This window comes from Brassica oleracea, chromosome C5 (assembly GCF_000695525.1).
Source record: "Brassica oleracea var. oleracea cultivar TO1000 chromosome C5, BOL, whole genome shotgun sequence".
NCBI classification, from domain to species: domain Eukaryota; kingdom Viridiplantae; phylum Streptophyta; class Magnoliopsida; order Brassicales; family Brassicaceae; genus Brassica; species Brassica oleracea.
This window is the reverse complement of record NC_027752.1, coordinates 27,123,150-27,128,236: the sequence shown is the minus strand read 5'-3', so window position 1 is coordinate 27,128,236 and position 5,087 is coordinate 27,123,150.

Below are 5,087 nucleotides of genomic sequence, written 5' to 3'. Positions count from 1 at the left end.
GACAAAAAAAAAGAAAAAAAAGAAAAAAAAAATATATATATATATATAGGTGTTAGTTAGGTGGAATCCGAACAGGACTTGGTGGCTACAACCATAAAGTCTTGCTTCATAAGGATTCCAACAAAAAGAATTCGAACGGGAGTTGGTGGCGGCAATCATCAAGGTTCGATTCACATGAATTCTTGGATATATGTCAAAAAGAAGTGAACAGGACTTGGTGGCAACCACCATTAAGGCTTGATTCATGGAAGTCTGTCCAATCTTAGTCAATGATCTTGCAATATAAGCAGACTTTGACTGAAGAGAGAAATTAGTGTAGAGAAAAGATAGGAACTAACTTTTACCTGCAGATCCAGATACTTGTTTGAAAATTCTTGCATCATGTGATTGATACTCCCAAGGTAAAGTCTGCACTTTTATTTATGATAAGAAATGAAGTTGGTAGAGGGGAATTTCATACAGGATTTGCTAAGTTGTTGGCTAGGTGAATTTGGTTGCTAAACTAGGATATGGTATAATGTGCTTTTGTGATTAGGACTTCTTAGATGTGGATTACAATATTGCAGAGGTGGTGATTCTAAGTTTTAAATCATGTGAGTCCATGCTGTTTTCAAACTTCTTTCAGAGAGACTGCCCGTTTGTTTTGTTTGAGGTAAAGTAAAAGGGTAAGTCTGGGGGAGTTGATAGACCATGGATTTTACCCACTTTAAGCCATGCTCTATAAGTGTTTTAATAACTAATTACTATTAGATAGAGTCTGTTTAGAGTATTTACATGTTCAGGTACGTTCTGGAGAAATATGGTGATTTTGTAGTCTTTTGAGGTGCAGAACTGCACAGGCGCGTCAGATGTCTAGCTATAGATGGATATATTCCCACCGATAGATTGAGCCCATATTTTGACACAGGATATATCATTGAGTTATCTTTCCAATGCCGCCGGTCTGAAGTCAATCAGCATCCTGTAGCAGACGTTATACCCGTTTTACTGAGGCGTGGTCAGTCTGCCTCGCGAGAGGAAGTTGTCGAGAAGAGGAACGTATGTCGATTGATGCAGAACTCTTGACATCGATTGATAATGATGTCAGAATGCGGGCCGAGCATATTTTATGACCGACTGAAGCCCAGAGGCAACCACAAATTACCAGAATACCCTTGGACGACCAGAAACCCTATTTATGTTATTTATAAGTCATTGTTGACGGGTACGCTATCTAAACTTTCTTTAATTCATTGTTCTTAGTTAGGAGAGAACGGAGGAACTCCTTTAAAGTCCTCCTGGAACTCCATTGTCTTTGGTTTTTATATCTATTGCAATTTCATATATTCTATCTATAACTCTGTGATAAACTTCATGTCTGAATAGATCCACCTGTTAGGTTTAGGGTTCAGATAGGTTATGAGGGATCAACCCAAAATATAGAACTGCTAAGTTGTGATATTCATCATAGGATTGTTCTTACTCCTTGTGTTCTAGAGTCATGAACAAAAACCCTGATCTTAGAATCATTAGGCACAATGCCATCGCTTGGTCTTTTTTCTGAACTGAATTCTATTGAGCTAGGATTGCTAGAAACATACGAGAGTTGATTTAGGAACCTTAGTGAACACATATTCAACCCGATCGTAAAGCTTGATAGAACCGATATCGATCGATGATCCAATAGATTAATCGATCGATATTTTGAAAGGTGTATCGATAGATATTCCTATAGAATAATCGATCGACACTTTCTACAGATCAACATGCGAGAGCTGAGATCTTAGATCTAGTGATAGATAATCTAGACATGCGAGAGCTGGTAGATTATTGTTATTGTTTGAGTTCTATAATATCTTGCAAGCAACAATTAGCCTATATATCTTTATAATCCTGATTATCTGAATAGAAACCCTAGATCTAGCAACCATCCTTCCATCAAACAATTCCCTTCCAAGCTGAACAATTGTATTGTTCAACTTGTTTACTGCTTTATTACTGCTTTGCATTATTTATCTACTACTTTATAAACTATTAGCCTAGCTTAATCATATAACTATTAAATCTAATTGGTTCCCTAGCTCCCTGTGAATTAGATCCCAAAGTACCACCACTCGACCTCTTATTTGATAGAGTATAAATCATTCCTTAGGGTAATTTGAGTGATATCAGATTGGTTAGAGAATAAATCATAAGTACGAAGTTAGATGTTAGACAAGAGAAAAGCATGTCCGTACCCTTCTGTCTCGAATGTCGATCGACATAAACACCTCTTAATCGATCGACATAAGCACCTTACCGTCGATCGACATAAGCGCCTTACGCCAGGTTAGCTCTGTAACGTATTGATGGGTCTAACTCATCACAATATGAGTATCAATCAGCCAGGTTAGCTCTCTTAGACAATCCAAACACATGCAAGATTAGCAAATAGATAAACTCCAGTCATAACGTAAGATAATAAATCCGAGAATAAATCCTAAAAGTACGAGAACATAAGAAAACATAAGTGGATAGGGATAGAAATATGAGGACTAGTCCTCATCAGTAGTCTCGTCGGTGGTCTCCTCGGAGCCGCCCCTGCGCTCGTGTGATGGTCCTGCTGCTGATGGTGAGCTGGCTCGCACACTCCTCCTGCTCGAACAGCGACATCTCGAGACTCTATCCTAGATGGCGGTGAGAGCATCTACTACGACGCGCTGGAAATCTCCCTCAGAGCGTGTAGACATGTCTGGCATAGGCGGGAATGGAGGAAATATCGCCGCTGGCTGCCCTTGCTGATGTCCTCCAGATCGTTGCACGGTGTAGCGGCGCGGCATGGTCGATGGAGCGCGGAGAAGGTTCGGGTTGGGGTGAAACTTGATGCTGGCGAGGCCTCCTGAGAAGTACGTAAGTGCACGATGGGGTAGCTATACCAAGTGCGGTCCATCCTCATCCATGAAACACCAGTAGCGGTCGTCCTTGAGCCATTGTGCGCTCGTGAGGTGCGCTGCATCCATGTAGATGATCTCGTCGTTCATCGCAGCATCATCTAGCGGTACCCCGTAGTGTGTGAAGATCGGTGTAAGTAGACTCCCAACAGTCTCCTTCTTCTTTCTCTGGGACTGGAACGGCTTCATCTTGAGCTTGACGAGATGCTCAGCGAAAAGGGCTCCTAGGTTGGGCCATGTGTCGTCTACGGGCTCCTCAATGTCCTCCATGTGAACCAAGCTCCTCACCGCGTAGTAGACTAATGTGAGCTCCTGCACCCGGACCTTACTAGGTTCCATCTTGCACAACAGAGTATTGGCAAGTACCTTCATGAAGTAGCACTGTGTCGGGTGACAGATGTCCATCTGAAGAGCCGAGCCGCAGTCAAAAATGCCTGTAGCGATGTGCTCCCAAAAGTGCGACCTCCCTGCGAAGCCGGGTATGATGGCGTGCTGAAGCTCCGCGTTCTGGAACCCGTAGATGGTGCTGAGAGCGGAGAGAGGGCCTCTGTAGTGGATGCCGCGAATGAAGAAGGTCAAGATGCCCTCGTTAGCTCTCTTTGCCCTCTCTTTGGCATAGTAGACATTCACCGTGGCCATGAACTGGCGGACCAGCTCCGGGTAGAGAACCTTTGGATTAGTGGGCATGTTCCCCATACCCAGCTCCACGAACATGTCCTCGAGGTCTGGGTCGAGGAACCGCGTCGGCTCGATGGAAACCTTCAGCCACTAATTGTAGAATATGCTATCATATTCGTCTGACGTGTCTTTGATCGCATGGTTTCTGCTTTCCGAGCTCTTGGCTGCAGCGCGAGTGTCGGCGAAGTGGTCAAAGAGTGGGATGGGTTCGTCCTCGTGCTCTCTTGGCCAAGGGTGTTGGTCGCGAACCGGTGGTGGAGGAGGAGCTGTGCTGGTGCTACCGGTGTCGAATCTCCTCTTCATCCTCCTTTTGTACATGTGCAAACAAATTTCACAAACGAATAGACGAAATCAGTGAATGGTGTAGTTGTCCATATCGATCGACATTTCAGTAATAAAATCGATCGATGTAATTGAGTATCATGGATCGATATCTTCATCGTGAGAACCTGCAAAAACCATTTGCCGCAATTCGATTTGCATAGCATATATAATCTATAAAATCGATCAGTAATCCCTATTCTATCATTCCATCAACACAAATCAATCGATATAAGCCCGAGAATACCTGTTCTGGTTCTTCTTTTATCTCAACCCTAACAAGAACGAAAATTTAAGAAAATTTAGAAAATTTCGTGTTCAAACCATGTTGATTCGTGGGTTAAGTGATCTAAACGGATAGAGAGTTGAAAATCGAGTGGATTGGGCGCAAGAATCGTCCGATTTTCCCGTGAAACGAAAGAGAAAAAGGGTGGAAGTTTGTTCAAAGTGTTTTCGGGTTTGTGTGAGTGTCCACTTAATGTCGACTTAAATGAGCCCATGGTTTTTCATTTCCCCGTCGATCGATGAGTAGGTGTCTTCGTCGATCGACAGTCGTTATGTTTGCCGATAATTAGTTAGTTTTTTTTTTGGTCTTTTTTTTTCTTTCCGAAATCCTAAATATCCTAAAAGTAGATATAGGTTGCCTCCCATACAGCGCTTATTTTAAGTCTTGAGCCTGACTCGAGGTTTGATCTAGCTAATTATCAGGAAGAAGGCCTAAGTTCAAAGGCCTGCTAATTGGCGGTTTAGCCCAATAGTGTTTTACTCGTTGACCGTTCACTGTGAATTCTTCTCCTTTATCGTTTATAAGCGTAATGGCTCCATAATATTTGACATCCACAACAGTGAAAGGACCCGACCAACGAGATCGGAGTTTTCCGGGAAACAACGTAAGCCGAGAGTTATATAGCAGCACTTGATCATTTGGTTCAAAGTGCCTGGAGATGATCTTTTTATCGTGATATGCTTTTGTCTTTTCTTTATATATCTTTGAACTCTCATAGGCTAAATGTCTTATTTCATCCAGCTCGTTAAGCTGCATGAGTCTCTTTTCGGCAGCTGGTTTGATATCGAAGTTTAATAATTTTATAGCCCAGGCTGCTTTGTGTTCTAGCTCAACCGGTAAGTGACAGGATTTTCCATAGAGCAGGTGAAATGGGGTGGTTCCTAATGGAGTTT